This window comes from Megascapheus bottae, chromosome 9 (assembly GCF_031878675.1).
Source record: "Megascapheus bottae isolate mThoBot1 chromosome 9, mThoBot2.hap1, whole genome shotgun sequence".
Classification (NCBI taxonomy): Eukaryota; Metazoa; Chordata; class Mammalia; order Rodentia; family Geomyidae; genus Megascapheus; species Megascapheus bottae.
Window position 1 is genome coordinate 21,122,954 of NC_143517.1, and position 24,052 is coordinate 21,147,005.

At 37.2% G+C, this 24,052-nt stretch overlaps 1 protein-coding gene, 1 long non-coding RNA gene and 1 other non-coding gene across 3 annotated transcripts in view; 1 reads left to right on the top strand and 2 right to left on the bottom strand.

The window, feature by feature from the left end:
- The window catches only part of Kcnb2 (potassium voltage-gated channel subfamily B member 2), a 403,940-nt gene that overhangs the window by 293,233 nt on the left and 86,655 nt on the right, over nt 1–24,052 (top strand). The gene's annotated exons all lie outside the window — the stretch shown is intronic.
- Nucleotides 1–24,052, bottom strand: part of LOC150058869 (uncharacterized) — a 119,682-nt gene that overhangs the window by 11,116 nt on the left and 84,514 nt on the right. The window contains exon 3 of the long non-coding RNA XR_016536656.1: nt 637–769. This is a non-coding gene — a long non-coding RNA (uncharacterized LOC150058869). The remainder of the gene's footprint in view (nt 1–636; nt 770–24,052) is intronic.
- On the bottom strand, nt 23,687–23,793 carry LOC150058870 (U6 spliceosomal RNA). Its single transcript, XR_016536727.1, has one exon. It is a non-coding gene; the product is annotated as a U6 spliceosomal RNA (small nuclear RNA).

Consider the following 24,052-nt stretch of genomic DNA (forward strand, 5'->3'; position numbering starts at 1 on the left):
CTCAAGGACAGTGCCCAAGACAGGTTGGTAAATAAATAAATAATTGAAAAAATAAAATAATCAGTCTTACTACAAAAAATATTAATCTATTAATTGATGTCAAGATTTTTTTCTGATATTCAGACAGCTTCATAAAATTAAATCTGTCAGTCCTGCTAAGTCCCATCCTATGCTTTCTAGTACTTTAGACTACAAGGTGATTTGTAATAGCTACAAAATGGGCAGCAAATGAACCAGTGCAATTCTAGTTCCTCCAGGAGCCTGCTCTGTGACCTTGAGAAGATCATAGGACACTTTCACTTCCTAGGCCTTTCCTGGAAAAAAGCACCTCCCTCACATGTTCCTATTTTAAATAATGTGAACTAAAAACAGTGCCATGTCAGGTGGGTGGGAAAATCGTTTAGGTAATAGTGATACAAATCTTACATTTAATTGATAATGACTTAGTATATTTCATGATGGTATTTTAGAAACTACCTAGCATTACTTTCTTGATTATATGCTAATATTCAGAATGCATGATTCTCTTCAGTAGCCTAAAATAAAGTTCTTCCCCTTCTCCTCCTCCCAGTATCACCCTTGGTATGCCTACTATATACCAGTGTACACTGTACTCTCAGTTCTCTCAACACTCACCTGTGATTAATCACCAAGTTTTTTTATTCATTCACAGTTCTTTTCCTCGCATTATGGCTCCAGTTGACCCTCCAATTTGAAGCCTGGTTCTACTGTTTCCCAGTTGTGTAAAACCATTCCTTGTGTTCCATTTCTAGAATAGTGAGGGAATAAAAGCCAAGACAGAGAAAAGAAACTTATCATGCCAACAATCAGACTATATAATAACAGGCAGATGAGTTCAGAGACAAAGCCAACAACAAAATAATAATCTTGCTGCGGTCACACTGCAATGACAAAGTGTCTTCCTCTTTCCTCAAGAAAAATGACTGTCTTGCTATCACAGACTTTCTAGCCTTCCCTTGACCCCGAAAGGCCTCGTGAGATACCCAGTTCTTAAGCTACTCTCACTTTAGTACCTGGCCCATAGCTAATCCTCATTTCTCCTGACCCCACTTTTACAGCAGCACCCAATTCAGAGGTAATCCCCTCACACCATTTAGTTTCCCCTCAAAATTATTCAGACAAGTCCACACTACAAAATCCCCTCTTACTCCAGAATTTCTCAGTGCTGAAATCTTGACGGTTGTAGCAAATAAAATAGACCTTGCTCTATACTTACGTTCAGGCCTAGTATGTGTACATAATATATATTATAGTGTAATTATTATAGGTTCTAATAATATACTTCTGTTAAAGATACTGAGAGAATTCAATGTGATCACACATGTACAGTCATCTCTCAGGTTGGCTGAGGGATTGGTTCCAGGCCCCACACAGGGTAATACAATCTACATTTCCTCAAATCTTTTATACAAAATGGCATTGCATTTGCATGCAGCCTACATCGTCCCATATGCTATAAATCATGTCTACATTACTTAAAATTCCTACCACAATGTAATATACCTGTCATTCAAGACATAAGTATTAGAAGCAAGCCTAACATAGTATACAAGGAGATTGGTAACAACCAGTACTCAAGCAACAAACATTGAAAAGATTGAAGCTCTGTGAACTGATGAAGGACACAGCAGGCCATGCCTGCACATCATTTTGCTGATGTGGACTCAACAGAGAACCAGCGTACGCGCACGCACACACACACACACACACACACACACACACAATCTAACAAAAAAGAGATTGGTACCTTGGTCTGTTGTGGTTTGTTTTGCCTTTGACTCTTCACCAACCCCACATATTCAATCCTGGTTAAATAGCCAAAGCCATCAGCTTGGTCCCTTTGGCTAGCATGGTACTATATGAACTTCTGAGTTTACCTACAAAGCCTTCTCATTGCATTTTAAAGCTATTAAATACATATAAAGAATTTATCAGTATGCCTGCTTACTGGTGTGGTATTGATTTGTTAATATTCACTTGAGTGATGAAAATTTATACAGGAGCTAGTATGGAAAAGTGAACCCTAAAATTGAATGTTCAAGTCTTGGAGCTAATTCTTTAGAGCCAGATAGCCTTGGGCTGACCCTTAATTTCTCTGAACTTGTCCCTACTGTATAGTGAGGTAATCATAGCTATGTAATAAAGTTTTATGAGTTATAAAAACTATAAAATATGGATTAATAGAATGTGTTAAATAAAAGCTAATAATTTGACCTGTTTTCTAACATATTTATTCCAAATAACTTCCTATGTTCCACTAAACTAATTTTTCAGTGTACACATGCATACACACACACACACACGCATGCATGCATGCATGCACACACATGCCCACCCATGTAAAGAGCCCTAAGAGAGTATGAAATTATTTAACAAAAACCAGTAATGTCATTCAATTTACCTTCCAGAAAGAGTCACTGATGAAAAATCAAAAGAGATTTGAGGAGTTGTGTATTGGTTGTTTAATTTCATTACAGTAATGAAGGGAGAAAGAGAAGGATGGAGAAGGGGAGAGAGAGAAGGAAGGAGGGAGGGAAGGAGGAAGGAAAGAATAGATAAGTCAGAGGGCAGAACTGGCATGAAAGTCGTCATCCTTTCCTCCTGCTTCTTTTTAGATCAACTCTCCCTGCACCTGCACAGAGCTCATTCTATGGTACAGCACCCACCTACTAATCAGTCCCTCTCCTACCTTTTCACCTCACTCTAACACACCTGCTAATCTGATCATATTATCCTGCTGCAGACCTTCTGATGACTTTCAACTCATTTCCCAGGGCCCTTCTTTTTTTTTTACTTTCTTTTACTTGTACAGGTGATCTACACAGGGGTGACAATTACATAAGTCAGGTAATGAGTATATTTCTTTTTAAAGTGTCACCCCTCCCTCATTTTCTTCCAATTTTGTCCCTCCTGATACTTTTCCTCCCCAAGGTAAGTTCATTTCCAACATAGTGTCTGTCATTGCTGAATTAGTTCAGTCTTCCTCTTCCCCTCCCAAATTACATAAACTTACATGCAAGACAACAGGTACAGAAATCAAAAACTGTGAAAAAAAATGGGGGGGGAACAGAAGAAAGAAAAAAGAACTGCAAACAATACAATAATAATAATTAAAAAAACTATTTGCTGGGCATGGTGGCTCATGCCTGTAATCCTAGCTACTCAGGAGGCTGAGATCTGAGGATCAAGGATCAAAGCCAGTCCAGGGACTAAAAAGTCCCCAAGACTCTTATCTCCAGTTAATCACCAGAAAATGGGAAGTGGCACTGTGGCTCAAGGGGTAGGGTGGTAGCCTTGAGCTGAAGAGCTCAGGGACAGAGGCCAGGCGCAGAGTTCAAGTCCCAGAGCCAACAACAAAAAAGAACTTTTGTTTACATTTCTTGGAATTCATTGAGTAAGCATCATTTTATATGATCCTGTGAGTGCTACTTCCCACTTATTCAACACCAATACCTTTGCCTTTCTGTATAGATAGCTGGTTAACTGTAGTTTTGCTTTATGTTCTCTCCTTCTAGTAAGTTGCTAGGTGAGGAGGGATAATATCATACATTGCAACTGCTTGGTGTCTTGGTGCTGAATGACATGGTAATCCAATGCAAGGAGACACAGGCACAAGAGTGGAGAACAGATGTGAGGCAATAAGTAAACAATGATTATCTGCTTCCGCTCAGGTACCTCAGTGCTGGGTGAATGGTACATGTCTCACTTGGAAAGGAGAAAGCAGTCAACATCTCTTCCCTCTTTCTCTGCTCTGCCAGCCTTGCTCAAGTGCCATGATTTGCCATTCAGACAAAATAGTCTCTTCCTAACTTCTTGCATTGTTTGGTCTCTCACAGCAGTCACAATTATCTTTTGTAAGTGACTTATACCACATCACATCACACCTACCAAATTTAAATAGGGTCCTTCGAATCTGGAAACCTTCCTCGTTCTCTCGCTTTTCTGTGTGGCTAGAATCACCTTTGCCGAGATCTTCTCAAGACCAGGATCTTGCCAGTCAATGGAAGTACCACCTCATTTTCTTGACCACTCAAAGACTATAATTCGTGACACTTGCCACTGCCTGGCTTATTTCTTTGTGTGTGCATCCTATCCATGCACCCATCCTATCCATGCATCCATCCTATCCTGACCCTCTTTACTTGCTGGGACCCAGGAAATTTCCCACATTTTTCATCTCTTGCCTTTCCTAGCTCCCAGCCTTCCCTGGCTCTTAAGAAGCACGGAGAGAATATTCGTTGAACTAATGAGCACTCCCTCATGAACTGAACAGGTCATATTGCAAATCCTTCATCTCCGCTTTTATGAGCAAGCGCTGTACCACTTAAGGCTCTCTGTAGCTTAGGAACTTCTCCAGTGCCATATGTTTGCTCAGCATTTATGACCCAGCAGATAACCAAAAAGAGAACTCCATCATGAGTCACGCTGTGCAATTTTGAGTACCTTGAGCACAGGTGATATTTTTCACAGTGTCAGCTGCAAGACTCTGCAAGTGCTTCCCCTGTTGCCATGGTAAAGACTTTATAAAGCAAATCCGGCCAGGAAGCAGGCGTCTCTGTTCTTCAGGCGTCTCTGTACAGATACTGGCTCCTAAACAGGTCTTGCTAAGGGCTGTGGCCAGGGCAAACCTTCTGTTAATCTTGATCTGCGTTAAATTGAGTTGGGAGTTGGATGCCTCTGATTCCAAGCTTCCTGTCAAATGCCAGTTTGCAGAACCTCAGATAGAAGACACATGATGTTCTAGATTGGAAACTAAATTCTCAAAAAAGCAAACACCTCTAATTATTCTACTCATAATAATGATTATAGCTCATATTTGTTAAGCTCTTATTTTCGTTACCTCATGCAAATCTGCAAATTATCCAAGTGACAGTGTAATTAGCTCTATTTTACAAATGAAGTCACTGAGGTTCAAAGAGGTTGAGCAGATGATCAGACTCCAGTAGGAATTGGGAGCCATAGACTTTGCTTTCTCCTCTAAGGGTTTTTTTTTATGGAAGCCAACATAAATACTTTAAAGAGTTATGACCCTTCATCTTGTAACTGGTAAATCCCACAAGTATGGTGAGTGCTTAGTGATTAAAATTACTTTTGTTTTGGTCTTTCCATTCCTATTAACCTTATGCAGCCTAGATAATATTCTTTCTTTCTTTCTTTCTTTCTTTCTTTCTTTCTTTCTTTCTTTCTTTCTTTCTTTCTTTCTTTCTTTCTTTCATCTTGCCAGTCCCAGAGCTTGAACTTGGGGTCTGGGCACTGGCTTTGCCTTTTCTCAAGGCTAACTTTCTACCACTTGAGCCATAGCACCACTTCCAGCTTTTTCTGTGTATTTAGTACCAAGGAATGGAACCCAGGGCTTGTGCATGCTAGACAAGCACTCTACTACTAGGCCACACTCCCAACTCAGTGCTATTTTCTTTGGCAAACATTCATAATCTTAACTGAGACATTAGAATGTCTAGTCAAGCACCAATGGCGCATATCTATATTCCAGCCACTCAGGAGGCTGGGACCAGGCAGGAAAGCTCATGAGACTTTTATCTCCAGGTAACCACCAAAAAGCCAGAAGTGGGAGCATGACCCAAGTGATTGAGTGCCAGTTTTGGGGGCAGTGGTGGAAACAATGGAAAAAAAAAACCCAGACCTTCAGTTCAAGCACCAGATCCAACACAAAAAGAATGAACACGCTGAAGTATTACTTAAAACTTGAAACCATGGAATGTTCAATCTCTGCCCAGCTTGGTTTCCTTGAGCCCTAACTGCTCTAGCCTTGGCTGCATGCTAGTCTGTTCTCTCCCAATCCTCCTCCAGGATTTAGAGGGGGTTCTTACTTAAACTAGAACCCCTGGAAACTGGCTACATGAACCAGAGCTTAGCAAGTATCTAATATTTGACTCTCTTAGGAATGCTGGGCTCTGACTCCGCATTTCCCAGGACCTTGGCAGGCTAACCCCAGGCAACCTGAGGTATGTCTGCATGCTGCTTCTGCTGAGATTCTTCTGCCTAGTACAAAGCCTCTTTTGTGGTATCTACAAGAATCTGACAACTCTTTTCTACCTGGCTTGGGTGGCTCTCATATTTTTTATTAAAGATTTTATTAATATTGATTTTTACATCAAATTTCAAATATCATGTTTAACAAACAAGTATTCAAGGAGGGAATCTCTATATACAATCACTGGCACATAGATTTTTTTAACTGTTAGGAACAATATTATGAAACTAGTTCAGAAATATATCTTTGAGTCCCTGCATTTCACTCTGGAGTATTTATCCAGAATGGAATTGCTGATCACATGATAACTCTGTGTTTAATTATCTAAGGAATTGCAATATCATTTTCCACAGTCGCTCATTTAATATCTCAAAGAATGGCACAGAATTTCTCAACATCTTTCCTAATGGTTTTTTTAATAGTAGTAATCTTAATGAGCATAAAGTGTTATTATATTGTGGGTTTATTTGTGTTTCTCTAGAAATTAGTGGTGTTGAGAACATTTTCATGTACTTATTAGTCATTTGTGATTCTTTGAAAAAAATTTCTATCCACATTACTTGCCCAATTTTAATTGGGCTCTGCAACATTTTATTCTGAATGTCATTCCCAGATGTATGATTTATGCATGTTTCCCTCCATTCCATGGGCTCTCTTTTTACTCTATTGATAGGATCCAGTGATAAGCTTTTACTTGATATTGTCCAATTTACATCTGTTTTCCATTTGCTGCCTGTTATTGTGGTACCTTATCTAAGAAATCATTACTAAACCCAATGCCACACAAAGATTTTCTTGTAGGAGTTCTAAACTTTTTAACTCTCACATTTTAGTCTTGATCCCATTTCAAGTAATTTTTGAATATGGTACAGGACTTCTTACTCTTTTAAAATAGTCTTGATCCATAAGCTAATAGCATAGATTTTCTCTGGAAACATCTTATCCAATATTTGTTTGCATTTACTTTAGTATACTTTACCTAACACATTAGGCCTCAGTCATAGCTGAATCTTAAAGAATCTAATTCAAATTAGCCACTGCTCCCCAACTGGATCCTATAGAATGCAAATCCTATTAGGCCTATATGTTGGGCCTAATAAAAGTGAATGAGGGGACTTAGAGTTTGGCCTAGTGCTTGCCCAGCATGCACGAAGACCAAGATTCTATTCCTCGGTACCACACACAGAAAAGCCAGAAGGGTGCTGTGGCTCAAGTGGTAGAGTGCTAACCCTGAGGCAAAAAAGCCCAAGGACAGTGCTCAGGCCCTGAGTTCAAGCCCCAGGACTGGCCAAAAAAAGTGAATGAATAGCAGTTTTTTTTGTATGCCTAACAACAATAAGAAAAAGAATGATGTATCCATCTTAAAGAAGGAAAGGCCAAGGTGTGATAAGAATAGTTTGCAAGCATATGACAAGGATTGTGGACAGCTGTTCCCTTACTTCACCAAGGAAAAAAATAAAAAGAAATAGGTTTAAATTGCAACATGAAAGATTAATTTAGGTATTTCCTGAGAATGTGTATCTAGGTTACCAAGGATGGTAAATCTCTTTCTTTAGAGACTTTTCTTCTTAAATAACATAAAGGTGAAGGTGAAGTAATATGACTTCTTAAAGTCTTTGGTATAGAAATGTTATTGCAAGAGAAAAACCATAGCTTGAAAAGAAACAATTTCCTCATCTAACTACTTATATGAAAATGAAGTTGAATACTCAGTTGAATAGTAAGAATTAAAATTCAAAGTGCTCTGAGATATAACCTCCACATATATTGCTGCTTATTAACTACAGAATTTCAATATCATTTAGGGTGGCTAAATGTAAGTAATAATAGCTACAACAGCCCTCTTCCATTTTGAAAAGCATTTGAATGCTAAAGGGAAAGGAACATATAAGCATTAAGCTTTTCTTTGCTATTTTGGTTACCTTTTGGCTGGTTTCTATATTGAAGAGGGTCATTCTGTAAAATCAGATAATCTAAGTATTAACTTGTGTTTGGTTTTAGGATATTTCACCTGATTTAGCTGGGAGACATTGTTGAGGGTAAGGAGAGCTGGCTATTAATAAAATTAGTTTTGTTCTTCAAGCAGACAGCAAATTCTTCAGAGGGGAAAAGAAAGGGAAGAAGTTAACTTGGATGTAGCCAAGGAAATTATTTTACACTGTGGATTTTCTCTAGGTAATCCAGGAAACTGTGGATATGGGAGCTGACCGAATAATAGTATCCATTTCAAGTGTCTTTTATTTTCCCCTGGAGGAATTGGAGAAATTTCATGTAAATTTTCCTTGGGATATTTACCTTTCTGTAATACATACATAATTCCTGTCATTGTGCTATGGTGAGTTCTTTCTCATTGCAAATAGTGAGCCTCTCAACCTTCTCTCTTTTTTCATATATTTTTATTGTAATTAATAGAAGGGTTACATTATATTTGCCAGATTGAAGGTACCTTAATTCACGTACATTGATACCCCTTCTCATGTCTTGGTCCCCATTTCCCTCCCGCCACCCCCACCCCTCATCTTGTTTTCCCCCCTTCCCTATCCAATTTCAAATAATCAAATACAAATATATCCAATATATCAGATAGCAAAGTAAGATACTGTAACAATATGTGATAATCAAGGGATAGCAAAAGAGATGTGCGATAACATAGTACGTTAAGGACAACAATCACTCACATGACTTTTGTTTCTATATCCTAGAGGTCCTTTCATTTAGTGTCATACTATATGGCCTTATGTATCTAGGTTTTGTTCTATTGCAGATCTCTGCTAGGAGAGACCAAGGTTTCTACTGATTATGACAAATGGAGGAAATCATTGAGCCTATGTTCCTTTGAGTCTGGCTTACTTCACTTAATATGATTTTTTCTAAGTCTTTCCATTTCCTAACAAATGGGGCCATGTCATTCTTTCTGACAGCAGCAAAGAATTCCATTGTGTACAAATAGCACATCTTGTTTATCCACTCATCAACTGAGGGACATCTGGGTTGGTTCCATATCTTTGCTATGGTAAATAGTGCTGCAATGAACATCGTTGTGCTAGTGGATTTAGTCTGACCTTGTTTCTGGACAATTGGGTAAATGCCTAGTAGTGGAATTGCTGGGTCCTAGAGGAGCTCTATGTTTAGTCTTTTGAGGAACTGCCATACTGCTTTCCATAGTTCAACCTTCTCTCTTTCATGTGGCTTTTCCTCCTGATGCCAGCCTCACCTCACCTGCCTGACTGTGCCTCCTCCTGGTTCCTCTCACATCTCAGCCCCAATCTTTTCCTAGATGTAAATCCTCTATACCTATTATACTTAGTATTTTTTTCCTTCAGACCTCTGGGAAGTCTTCCTGCTACTTGCACTGATTTTGTTCTGGGTAGAATACCCAAGATAACTCCTGACTATAGAACTCATCACTTTGTAGCTATCCACCTATGTCAATCTCAATCTTCTTTCCACTTGCCCTATGCTTCCCAATGTAAGGCATGGGACATGTTCAACGATGGAACCTCTGGAAATGTTAGTTGATTGGCGATGGTTAAATGGATTAAAGATCATCCCAGTAACAACTAGTATTTCTAAAATATTTAAACAGGTATTCCTGAGCGCATTTTTAAACAAAGAAACCAAGTTTACCTTTAAAATATATCATAGAAAATGTTTAAATCAAATACTGTATTATGGTTAAACTTCCAAGCAAAACATTTACTTAACGATGACTTTCAAAGAAATGAGTGAATAAAAGATAAGAAAAGTTGCTGCATCAACATCCAAAGTTCTAAAGAGAATCTATTCTACAACTTTGACCTACTCATTCACTAATTGATTCAGCAAAATTTTTAAACTCGAATTTCCTAAATAAAAAGGTCATAGGCCATTACTATAGAACTCACAAAAGCTTCATTTCTTCTTTGGGTGAGCTCAGTTTCTGATCTTTGCCTTTAATTGTAGCTAAAATGGTCTCTCTTCAACAAAGTCCCTAACTGCAATCATATAGCAAAAGAGAAATGTTGAAGAAAGAACAGGAAATGTATGAGAAGAAGAAAGGGTTCAAAACCATAAGTTTATTTCTAACCAGTTCCCTCATGAGGCCTTAATTTGGAAAAAATATACACAAACTCTTATCAGATCTTGTTAGTGTGATGAGAGCCTTTGGCAAAAAAAAAAATGTTTCTACACTATATACGGTTTCCTAACAGCCTGAATATTTGGCTTGTTGCAGTGATAAGCATCCTAGAAGTACTTAGGCATATTTTCACCAAGAAGAAATGGGTTAATGTCCATGCACTAGGACCATTTATCATATGTCCCTAGCAGAGACACTGGCAGGGCTTCCTGGATTTCTTTTTTTCCCCATATATTTTTATTGTAATTAATAGAAGGGTTACATTATATTCACCAGATAGAAGGTGCATTACTTCACAAACATTGATACCCTTTTTCATGTCATGGTTGGATTTCTTTTTATTGTGGATATTTGAGTAGAGAATGCTCCATAGTCTCATAAGATTTTGTTTGAGAAAGGACAGATTTGCGGCTGCAGGCAGGGTTTCAGTGTTTATCCAGTTTAAAACACTGGACATTCCCAAACAGCACATGGGCTTCCATCTGTTTGCTTTTTCTGTGGATCTATTTTCTGAATGGATTGAAAAGATTTATTATGCTAAAAATATACTCTATTCTATAGTTTTCAAGCAAGCACAGATCATTCATTTTCTAAATTTTCTAAGAATGAAGAAGGTATAGTCACCCATTTATTAATATTTTAAACCTTGAAAGTCACTAGTACTTTTTTTTTGGTTCAGTGTGGGACTTGAACTCAGGACCTGGGAGTGGTCCCTGGGTTTGTTGTTTGCTTGTTTTTTAGCTCAAGGCTAGTGCTCTACTGCTTTGAGCCATAGCTCCACTTTTGGTTTTCTGGTGGTTAACTGGAGATAAGAATCTCATGGACTTTCCTGGAGGAAAGGCTGCCTTAAAACTGCAGTCTGCAGCCTCCTGAGTAGATAGAATTGCAGGCATGAGCCCCCAGTACCTGTCTTTTCTAGTATTTCTTAACCAAAAGTCCTAAAGTAAAATATAACACTAGAAATAAACCTGATAACTTTTTCCCTCCAACATCCAGAGGCAGTGTATCATTTTATGATTCTTGGAAACAGTCTCTTATATTTCCTAATCTGCTTTATTCAGACTACTATAATAAAATGCTATGAAACTCAAATGTGCAGGTACACTATCTGCCCATCCATTCGTCTCCAAACTGATGTCAGTCTTTCTCTGTTCAATGTAACTTGGAGAGCCCTTCAAGCTCACCTCCTCCCATGATTCACTCTAATTCCATTTGCCTGGTTATAGATCTGCCCACAGAAAAATCTGAATATCTACCCCTTAGAGAAAACTCTGTTGAAAAGTGAAGAGTTGAGTCAGTCATTTATTTCCAGTTACACTATTCAAAACTCTTCTCCCAAACCTAAGGTTATTGGGAACTGAATTAGCAGGCACTATCTTAAAATGATTAAGAACACAGTGATGCTCATGAAATATGATACACTGAAATAAACTCAGTAATTGTCTTCCTCACCATTTCCCTGTAGAATACAACCTCAATGACAGAAAGTACTTTTATCACTCTGGATCCAATTTAAAGCCTCAAAATGAATGAGAAGCTCTATTATTGCCAAAAGATTGGTGCTGGAGGCAGTGATAAGACTGTACCTGTGTAGAGTATATGGAATAAGAATGAGGCAGAGATAAGTGCTTGTACAGTTCTTTGTAGATTACAAAGAACTTTCTAACTCTTCTCTCATAAATCCTCACCACTATCTTCAGGAAGATCTTGTGTATATATGTTATGGATGGAAACAGTAGAACTACAGAAATGAGGTGATTTCCCCAGATCACATTGCCACTAAATGACAGGTCAAAAGTGCCAGCTCGGCTACTATTGTTTTCTGTTATATGCAGCTTCCCAGCGACCTTTTTATATGTTGTTCTATGTTTGTTCTATAAATCGTATTCTAGTGCTTGGTAAAGTAAAACAAAATTAATGTGTCTGAAATTAAAGTATCCAAATGACTCTTCTTATATGATTGGCCATTGATGACTAAAATACAGAAAGAGAAAAACTATCAGGAAATATTTTTCTTTTTTATTGAGAGGGTAAGAGGGAAGTAGAGAAAGGTAGAAAATATTGTTTCTTCCAAAAAATACTAGCTTAAAAAATAATTGGTCACTACAAATTGCTACTATTTGTCAACTGAGAATAACCAGTGTTCTTCAAAATTGTATTTCTTTGGCTCTTCACTATTTCTTCTGTTTTTAGTGTAACACAGCCTAATTCATCATAGTCTCCGTCTCCTGGCCTTCAATTGGCCTTCTCCTACACACATTGCTATAACTGGAGAAGCTCTTTGAGCTGAAAATAATGTCTTTATACACATTTGATCTCAGGAAAGATTCCTTGCTTCTTTGGGTGAACTGGCATTTTGGTCTGGAAATACTCATTCACATACAGGACCTGCTAATCAAGACATACCAATCAGCAGACAATAGGGCCACTCAGAAACCACCAAACAAAAAAAACAAGAAACAAAAAAGAAAAAGCCAAGTCTCCTAGGAAGTTGGGTACTAAATCGACAAGCTAACCAATTCCTGTCCATGTAAAAACTACTTGTTAGAGTCTAGAATTAACTTGTCCTCGGCTGCATTTATTCTCCTAAATTTGGATGCATGCATGATGAAGGCACATTTTAATATCCATGAACTCCATTTTTATTCATTTTTAAATTTCTTTATTATTATTTTTGTTTATTTATATGCTACTGAAGAATTGAAGCCCAGGCCTTATGCATGCTAAGTAAGCATTTTGCCATTAAGCCACATTCCCAGCCCTATGTGAAATCTTTTTGGGGGGATGGGGCAATACTGGGGCTTAAACTCAGGGGCCTTGGCACTTTGCTTAAGCTTTCTCAAGGCTAGCGCACTACCACTTGAGCCACAGTACCACTTCCAGCTTTTTCTGTGTATGTGGTACCAAGGAATTGAACCCAGGGCTTCGTGAATGCTAGGCAAGCACTCTACCACTAAGCCATACTCCCCAGCCCCCAGTGAACTCTTTTGTACAATTGATGGAATGCCTTTTAATTCTTCTGTGTATTTGGATGGCATCCCATCTGTCAGCAGCCAGAGATGAATACCCCATCTGCCCATGGGCTTCACCAGACTTAATCAACAGAAGCCATTTCAACCTTGCCTAGATGATATCTTCTCTCCCTGTGACACTCTAGCCCTGAGTGAAGAAGGCAACAAAACTGTATGGGGCATTATAGAATTCAGGGTTTGATCATTCAATCTTTATTCATGATGAGTAAGAGACTGAAATATCCTCTGACTTCACATAAAATCCCAAGTTTACCAAGGCTCTCTCTCAAGTCTTAAGCCACTCACTTCGGGATTTCAAGCAACTTCTGCTTTTGTTTTCCTCTTCCCTAAGAGACCAATACCATAAATGAAGAATTAATTACTTAATTAATTAATTAAATACTTTCTTGACCTTCCACTTTCACAGCTCATCAGACTGTCCAAAGCTCCTGTATGACAGGATTAATGCCAGGGGTATGGATTACTCCAACACCATCTTCTGCACGATCTTGTGTCCTACCCCATAATGAGGTGTGAACTCACTGAATAGATGGATGCATTTGCCCAAGTTTGCCTTATACTTGTATTATAATTATTTTAAGCATCAAATCAGGTGTGTTCCATTTGTACTGAGAACATCACAGAATGAGCTACCAAAAGTCTATTGATTTTAATGTTTTAATTTGCAAAAAAGTTATAATAATTTCTTGCACATTTTTGGAAATTAATTCTTTAAGAATTAATGTATCCACTTCTAGATAGTGTGTAATTTTTTAAAATCTTATTCACAAAATAAAGTTTAAAAATACAAAATAAATGTGAATTGTCAAAGATTTTTTTTGCCAGTCCTGGGACTGAACTCAGGGCCTGAGCACTGTCCTTGGGCTTTCTCAAGGCTAGTACTCTTTCACATGAGCCACAGAACCACTTCTGGATTTTCTATGTATGTGGTACTGAGGAATCGAACCTGGGTCCTTTCATTTAATGTAATACTTTATGGCCTTATGTATCTAGGTTTTGCTCTATTATTGTATATATGCTTATTTGGTTATTTGAAATAGGATAGGGAAGGGGGGAAAACAAGATGAAGGGTGAGGGTGTGGGGAGGGACATGGGGACCAAGACATGAGAAAGGGTATCAATGTTTGTGAAGTAATGCACCTTCTATTTGGTGAATATAATGTAACCCTTCTATTAATTACAATAAAAATATATGAAAAAAGAAAGTATATATATATACATATATATATGTGTGTGTATATATATATATATATATACACATATGCTTTCTTGACTGTTATTCCGCACCAAACCCAGAAAGTAAAGTAATTTATTTCTTCAAATAATGCAATGGTAATGAAGGTAAAACTGGCAAGGAAGCAAAGAACCAGACATGCCTTTGAATGAATATTCTTCTAATGAGTCTCATTCCTCATGCTCCAATAACAATTTTGCCTTTAACTAGGAATTCAAAGCTTACACCATACTGGTAGAGGAGAGTGGAGAGAAATGAGTATGTGAAGGAAGCATGCCTGATATAAGCTGAGACAATTGCTGACTGAAATGACTTTATTTATAATTCAAATCATGAGGCTCTTGCAAAGACCTCACATTAATAGAGTATAGTGGTGTTTTGTGTGAGTTTACAAATAATGCTTATTATAGAAATAATTGGATCAAAACTATGATATCTACACCTACATATTTATATATACATATATAGAGAATTTTACTTATCCATCAGAAAGGTTGTTAAATTTGCAGAGAAATAATAGCATTGGACAAAATTATGTTGAGTGATATGAGTAGGCTTAAAGAAACTAAGGGTACTTGTTTTCTCTCATCTCTGATATGTTAAAATTAGATCTAAATTAAATATATGTATGTAAAAGTGTATAGGTTCATAGGCATATATATACAGATATATTGTCTAAAGTATGATATATTCAGGGAATGATTTCTTTGAACAACTGAAAGTTCAACAAAATGAATACCAAGAAGCAAGAACATGCGAGGAGGAGTGAGTTCAAAGGAAAGGGATAAAAAAAATGGAGAGAGAAAGGGTATGCAAAGGCAGTCATAATAGTCAATGTATATATGTGGAAAGGAACCAGATAAATTAAGAGGATATGTGGGGTTTGGGGAGATAAGGTATGACAGAAGGGATTACATTGATCAAGACACATTATTCTCACAAATATGTTGAATTGAAACCTCTTTGTGAAACTACTTAAAGGTAATTTTTTAAAGATTAAACTGAAAAAAATAGTATATCACTACCTAAAGAAACAAACTAGATATAGCTATGGTTATGGTTATTTTGCCTTACCAGAAATCAGAACGCAATAGCAAAAAGAAAAGTAACAAGCTAAGTGTAGCTCTGAGGAGTTGAAAGATAGAGAGTGCCCAAGGCAGAGTTCTGGAAATTGTGTTTTCTTTATTATGAGTCTGGCAAAATAACCTATAAACTAATCGCCTTTGTCTTTTAAGGTTGGCACTAAGAGTTATGGAAACCGGACTTGACAGTACTTAGAGTACTTTGCGATAAAAACCTGCTCTTATTCTGAAGTTTGTTATGTGAAAAGCTCCCAGATGTGTGATTTCCAAGGCCCTAAAGGTGCATGTGAAGTAGAAAGTACAAATCACATGTGGCATATGTTGAAAATCCACAATTATCTGATTAATGAGATGGTATGGAAAGCCAAAATAGATAAATCAGATCAAAAGCCTACCTGCTCTCCAAACTATTATAAATCACTTTTAGAAAACACTCATTCCTTCAAGCATTCTATTGCTCTTTTGGGAATTGCACTGAGACTAACCTTTTCAAAATGTGCTAGACTAATCTTGAACTTGAACAGATCTCGAAGCATACAGTATCAACATTTAGTTTCCCCAGAGTATGTAAGTCTTGGAAAAGTGGCATTTTCTTTGTTTAAACAATCTATTCTCAGTATCTTGTCCTTTTTAAATTTTAGAATACAGTGGGAATTTTTCAACTGAGACCTTTTCTCTAAGATGTCTCTAAATCTTCAGTGAAAATTTTGATCTGAGTACATAGTTTGGAGGTAGACCACTTATCTAGCATGCAAAAGGCCCTCAGTTCAATTGCCAGAAACACACACACACACACACACACACACACACACACACACACACACACACTACATGGATGCTACATCTTTTTTGCATACCATTGTCTATCTTCTCTTGAGTTTGTTAAGAAATCAACAACAGAGTTGATTTCAGTTGAAATCAAATAAAGGCAGGTTCACTGAAGAGATACTGCTCAAAATGTTTAAATATCATCTACAACTATTTTTGTTGTTGTTTTGTTTGTTTGTTTGTTTGTTTTTGCCAGTCCTGGGCATGAACTCAGGGCAGTGCCCAGGCCCTGGGTTCTTTTTGCTCAAGGCCAGTGCTCCACGACTTGAACCACAGCGACAGTTGGCTTTTTCTGCTTTTGGGGTATGGAGGAATCGAACCCAGTCCTTCACGTATGCTGGCAAGCACTCTACCATTAAGCCTGCTTCTTCATTTTAAGCTAGCTACACTTTGCCAAATTTATTTTTAAACAAATCAATTTTCTAATCTGCCTATAACATATGAAATGTTAGTGACAATGCCATGTTGCCTTGAAGAAGACCTGAATAAGAAGAAATAAAAGATTTTTTGAAGACCAGTGGCCCCCATGCTGCTGTAGCCCCCAAATAGACAGGTTGTAACCTGTCATACCAACTGAAGGTGACATGTTATCCCTGAGATTTTTTGTTTCCCAGAATCCAAAGTGCCTCCTTGTAAATGGTTGCCCCATGGCGAGGAATCTAGAAGATACTACATCTCCTATTTATCCCTTTATTCTCTCTTTAATACTTAAACCATGTTCTTCATCTTTCCCCTATTTTCCAGATATTATAAATTCAACGACTTCAGTTAAACACTTCCTCAAAGTGCCCTCATGTAGGTTCTATGAAACCTCATCTCCTTCTATGAAAATTTGGGCTAAGCCTACTTCATCAACTGGAATTTAGAATTGAGCATAGCCACTAGCCTAGGGAGCAGAGAAATCCACTCTTTACATGCAACTACTCTCTGGTCCGCAGCTGTCAACATCATTTTACTGCCCTTTATTCCTAGTGAACAAGACCACTTGAGGCCTTGGATCATTCTCAGAGCAGCCACCTTCTTTCCACCACATGGGGTTAGTGCTTCCTCTTCATTGATGGGAAAACTATTTTCGTACAGTGACTATTGGGTAATTTGGATGCTCTTGGTTTCCAGAGATATTTATTAAAAATCTAGATGTTTAACAGTTACCAACCATTTTCCACAATTAAAATCCTACTGTCCCTTTACAAATTGTAGAACAAGGCCAACAGGCCCTTTATTTCTTATAAAATGATGTTTATTGAAATGAACTCCAAGAAATGGAAGCAAGAGTTTTTATGTTTGTTTGTTTGCTTGTTTGTTTTGTGCCAGTCCTGGGTCTTGAACTCAGGGCCTGGACACTGTCCTTTGGCTTTCTTAAGGCTAGTGCTTTACCACTGGAGCCACAGCACCTCTTCAAGCTTTTTTTCCCCCCATGTATGTGGTATTGAGGAATTAAACCCAGTTCTTCATGCATGCTAGGCAAGCACTCTACCACTAGGCCAAACTCCTGGCCCCAAGTTTTTGTTTTTTTTTTTTACTTTTACTTTTTGTATTTTTTTTCCTGGTATTTCCCCTTTTGTTGATGGTATTTGGGGTTTTTTCATATATTTTTATTGTAATTAATAGAAGGGTTACATTATATTTGCCAGATAGAAGATGCATTAATTCACATACATTGATACCCTATGAAAGGAAATTTCTACATCAGAATTCCACAAACTTAGAATCCATAGTTTGTGGAAAATATATTTAGAGTTTAAAATGTATTGCTACCAGCTTGATAAAATTTTGTTGAGTCAATGAATAGGAGAGCAAGAACTTTTAATTGAGACTAATGAATCCAAGTTAAAGAGATATATCACAAATTTTAGAAAAGAAAATTTTCTAGGTGCTTCTTCAAGTGACGATTGCAATCCTTTTTCAATTTACTTACTAAATAAAGCATTTCCTAAGCACTAAGCTTAACAAATATGAGGGGCCATGAATGTAGAACATGTGCTTATTATTTACAAAGTCCTCAATTTAATCACTAGCACAAAAATAATAAGGTATTTGGATGGCAAAATTTAGTTTTACCTCTTTAAATTACATTATTTTCATGACATTAATATTACTATCTTTATAAATTTTATTTATCCTTCATACTCTCTTTAAACATTCTCTAGCTGAGCATTTCACAGTTAATTCTTAAAGATATATCTTCTACTTTTTAGATGTCTGATTCTACTTCCACTCAAAAATCTTTGAACACGAGTTCTCTTTGCAAGATGGTAGCCATTACAACAGAAAGATGAAAGAAACATCATCTCTTCCCTAAGGAAAGTATATAAGAAAAGCCAGAAAACACAAAAGAACACGCTCAATAATTCCTACCTAGGCTATCCAATAAACATTTCACTTTGGGAAGAAGAGTGATGTAACTACAGAGAAATTCTCAAGCTGTTTGCAGGTCTCCTTTAAAGACAGAAAAATGATTCCATGAGCTGGATCAAGAATTAAATCAATAAACAGAAGTTTAAAAATGTGCAAAAAAAAAAAATTTTTTCTCCAGAAGGTCTGAGGTTAGAAACAACCTTCAGTGTTCTCTTAGTGGTACCCTTTACAACACCGCCCCCAAGTGGTCTTTGCAGGGCCCTGGAAGAGGCCGCCTCCCAGGTTGCCAGCCTTTCTACTCTTGATTGCTAGATGGCAGACACAACTACTAAAAACACATAACGTTGTATCTTCCAACACTTGGTTGCTACTTTAACTATCTGATGTTGTAAGTGTGTTTGCCCGCATAGCCATAAATTCCAAGCATTTATGCATCAAGAACATATAACTCCTTTTGCACCTATGCAACCTGCCCAAAGAGAGTAATCACTAGGGAAAGGATCTTAGCTTTATTTCATGAAATCACCTGTTACTACCAACATAAAGGCCCCTTCATGGTTTCCTGAGTGGACGCTTGGATTTTCCTGTAATCAAATGATAACAAAAGTGCAGAAGGAAAGAAGGGGGAAAAGGGTGGAAGGAAGAAGGAAAGAAGAGAAAGAGAGTGAAGATGGGGGAGGAAAGGAGAAAGAAAGGAGGGAGAGAGGAAATAAAGGAGGGGAAAAGAGTGAGGGAGAGAAGGAAAAGTCATTGTCCAAATAAGGGAATGCACAATATACCAAACTGCCAAGATATTCTGAATATTGTAACCAAATCCATGTTTGAGTTCATAAATGAGTATTTTCTCCACTTAATTCAGCTAGCCCTTTCAGATCTCTAATTTACCGCAAAAAGACAATGCCTCCTAGAGCAATATTGGTTTCTACAGGAGAGTCTGGGTAGAACACAGGTCTCTGTGGGAAGTTATTAAATTCCCTCTCCCTTAACACTCATTCTCCTTTTCTAAATCACAAACTAGGCCTGCCCTGCTGCTTGAATCTTTCCTATTCTATTTATTTCTTCTGTGTGTTTCTGCCTGCATTGCATTGTTTCTGGCATGAATACTAAATTACCCATGCTAGGGAGGCTGTTATCTACAACAGTGAGGCCCAATTTGCATTTGGAATACAGAAAAATAACCAGATGCTTTCTATTTTCATTTCTATCTGTAAGAATAGACCAGAAAATCAATCCCTTAACTAAAAGATTTATCTGTTTTCCAGAAATGAAGTGCTTTACCTCCAACAATCCCAGCCCTCACTGGCTGCTTGAATTACTGACTTCAGTTTCTTTATCAGTGCAGTGAACATTGTGATACATCGTATAGAACAGTGTTTTGAAAGCCCTTTAATAAATGAATAATTTCTGCTTTTAAAGTTTTGTTTTGTTCCTAGCTATTTGGGTCCAGTACTTTTGTAACTAATAATTGTAATAATAAACCAAGATCAATCTAAACTTGTTTTTCACTCTTTGGAAATGTTAAGTGCTATACAAATTCTAAATTCTTACTTTCCTTTTCTGTACTTACCTTATCATAAGTTCGCGATAATTTTCTCGTCTGTATGGTGCTTACTTTGAGTAGTATTAACAGCGACATAACCTATGACTCCCTACATAAAACCAAGAGGTATTAAGTACAATAGGTCGAAGGAATGTTAATTTCGTATTTTTTCTCCCAGGATTGACTATTTAAATCATATATAGATCCACTCATCTATTTATCCACTCAACAAATATTTCCTGTTTCCTTATTAAAAGCTTGAATACTGTGACATGCTAAGGATAGTAATAAAAGACTTCCCAATTTTATTTTTCAAGGAGCTTCTACAATGCTGGAAGCTTTTTCACTAAAATACTTCAAACATGGATATTTAAAAATGTAACATTATAAAATCATTATGTTTTACTTTTATGTCTAATATTCTTATTTTTCAGTATTTATATAATCTTTTATATAAGTATCTATCACATATATTGATAACTTCTTGTAAATGCCAGCTACTTTTATTTCTTTCTTAGCCACAAAATGTATGTTCCCCCATTAACCTATATTTCTTTACATATAACTCATATTTCCATTTAGTTTCATCTTCTTTAGCTGCATCTGGAGCAGCCAAAGAAAAGATTCGATCTACAAGACTGCTTTCTAATGTAAACACCCATAATAGAGGAATCTATTTTTCCTCAATACAAGCTTTTTTAACCTGTCAGTCATAATTTAAAACAGATAAGGTAAACCAACATTCTGCTTACTTCTTTTAAAAAAAATTCCCATCCTTTGAAAATGTATAGACTTTTTTTATTATTAAATTTTTTTATTGTAATTAGTAAAAGGGTTACATGATATTTGCCAGATAGAAGGTGCATTAATTCACATACATTGATACCCTTTCACATGTCTTGGTACCCATTTCCCTCCCCCCCCACTGAAAATGTATAGACTTTTAAAGTGAGAAAGTTCACTGTCTTTAGGAGGAGGCTCTCAGCTGGTCTCTGTCTTTTCAATAGTTCTTGAATAGTGCTTTGTGTTCCTTTTCCTAGTACCATGCCCATATAATGCTTGGAACACAGTCTTTGAAAAAAGTTCAGACGAAATCTGAAATTCGACACCATCAGTCCCGGGCATTCAGTGATGGGTATCCTGTGGCTGAGGTATACTGAAGGTTGTTTGCAGCATCCATCATTTATCTTACAGAATGCTGTGCTTCCAGAGAGTCAGGACCTCACTCAGTCAGTCTTTATATCTCCACATAGCACTATTCTTATGCCTATGATATACTCAACAAATGTTTGTTGAGAGAATGCAGTAACAACAATGTCTCAGGTAGAGTTGTGCAGAATCCAAGACTTGTACATATTTGGAGTTATTCTTTTTAATTTCTTTTTATTGTCAGGGCGTATCGGGGGTTATTCTTGTCATTCTGATGTAATCAAATTGCAAAAAGTTCTCTGCCCAGGGGATCCAGATAAGTAATTCAGGTACAAGGTTCAAATTCTATTTTATACCAAAAAAAAAATTATCAAGTAGGCAATTATATGGTTTACAGTAATCTCCACATAATCCTATAAATTCCAAATCCCAGTTAATCTGTAAATTCGAGAGAGAAAATTAAATGAAACAGTTTTATAAGCCTGAGTGAGATACAGAAGGTTCACATAGGATATACATGAGAAAAGCTAATTATTATTATTATTCTTATCTCTACCCATTTGTTTGTGATTATTACATAATCTCAAAAGTTCCTTTTTTCCAGTCATTTCAACTGGCATTTGGCTGGGAATCTAGTATCTGAGTGAGTATAATTACTTCCTATTCAGCTCCTCTCGTTATCCTCCCACATATGTCTTCCTTACACAACCCTGTGATTTGTAAGGACCAAAGATGAGTTAAGGAGACAGACACTCAAGTATGTCCCATAAAAGAAGAGTTGATGATCCCCAAACTTGGTTTTAGCTTACTGTCGGATAACAGCAAACCCTATAAAGTTTATAATCATATTGACTTTTCCCATGGAAAAATTCTACTCTCCTATTCCATCAACACCTAATTCTAGGACATTCTCAGCATTGCCACCTTCTACTTCAATCCTTGTAGCTCTGCTCTTGGGTGCTCAGCTCTGAGACTGGAATCCAATGGGGTTACAATAAAGTCTACTTAGAAAAGACAAGCTGCATTATCAGAGATGATTAGTGAGAAAACAGCACATGTGTGTTGCACTATTCAGTGCCATATTGCATTTCTGAATTCATTTTGCATTATGTTTATCATTTGAGGCTAAGAAGACATTTTAAAATGACCTTAAATCTTAGAAAAAACTAAACAGTAGAAGAACTTGAACAGTAGAAGAACAGTAGTAGAACTAGGGGTTTCCTTTAAAACTAAATTCATTGTGCCCCTCAGGAGAGCCATCACTCATCACATACAAGTAAATGGCAGGGTTCCCTCCGGAACAGGCAAGCTGACTTCCACCTCAAGATTGCCACCTCAGGACACCCACATTGCATGCCAAGTGGCTCCATGGTAGGAAACAGGAATGGCCAGCACTACCTTTGCCATGATTCCTTTATCAAACACTTGCTTTTCCAAGTGATTCCATTGGAGAAGACAACTGAATGTAATCTGAATTGAGCAAAGAGTCATTCTTTATTCTTCCCTCTCCTTCTCCTTTCCTCCCTCCTTTCTATCTTTCCTGGTCTCCTCCTTTATTCCTCCTTCTTGTCATAGTCCTCCTCCTCCCCTTCTCCTTTTCCTCCTCCTCCTTATCTTCTTCCTCTTTCTCCTCCTCCATCCCCTCCTCCTCCTCTTCATTGTCTTCCTAAAAACATACTGTTAAGATCCAGGAATTGCTCCTCCCCCATTTTTACAGATTTCTGATCAGACACAAGAAAATATGGAGAGTATCTGTAAGAGAAAAAATGGAAATAGTCCCTAATATTTAAGGAATACATGTAGCATACCTGTATTTGTGAAAAGAGGAGAAGCTAGCTGTCATAGGTTTAATTCCAGAATGTCATTCCCCTGTTCTCTGCAGTACAGTACAGAAGACATTAGCTACAGGGCTCTTTAGCACAAGTAGTGTGGCTGAGTATGCTGAAAAGATTCAATACACACTCATATTTGAACATACAGGAGAAAAAGGGAGAGTAAGTAACATATCCCATTCATAAACGTTACATTGATTTTATGCATAAATGATATTGTATTTTTAATTTAATTTTATTGCCAGGGCAATATACATAGGGTTTACAGTTACATACATATGGCAGTGAGTACATTTTAGTCAAACATTGTTACTCTCTCCCCAACCCCCTCCCCACATTGTTTTTTAAATTATTTTTTATTTCAATGTATAGAAGGGTTACAGTTATATTCACCAGATAGAAGGTGCATTACTTCTCACACATAGATATCCCTTCTTATGTTTGTGTCCCCATTTCCCTTCCCCTACCCCCTACCTTCATTTTTCCCCTCCTATTTCAAATAAAAATATTGAACACTTCACAACTTTGTGTGTCATCCTTGTGCAGGGGCCATGCTAATCTTCTCTGTGTCGTTCTAATTTTAGTATATGTGCTGCTGAAGCCAGCACGCTCTCCCCACATTGTAAAGTTCATTTCCAACTTACTGTCTTGAGAATATTGCTGTTGCATTTGTTCCCCCCTTTGTCTTTTTTCTCACCATTTTGTTGTTCCCCTTCCCTTCCTAATTGAAATAACTATAACAGTAGATACCAAAACCAAATATAGTGACTTGGAGTTAAATAAAATACATCATTGAAATTAACGTGTGTCTTTCTTTTATTCTTTTTAATGAGACTAACAGAAACTTAACTGTGCCTCACATATTTT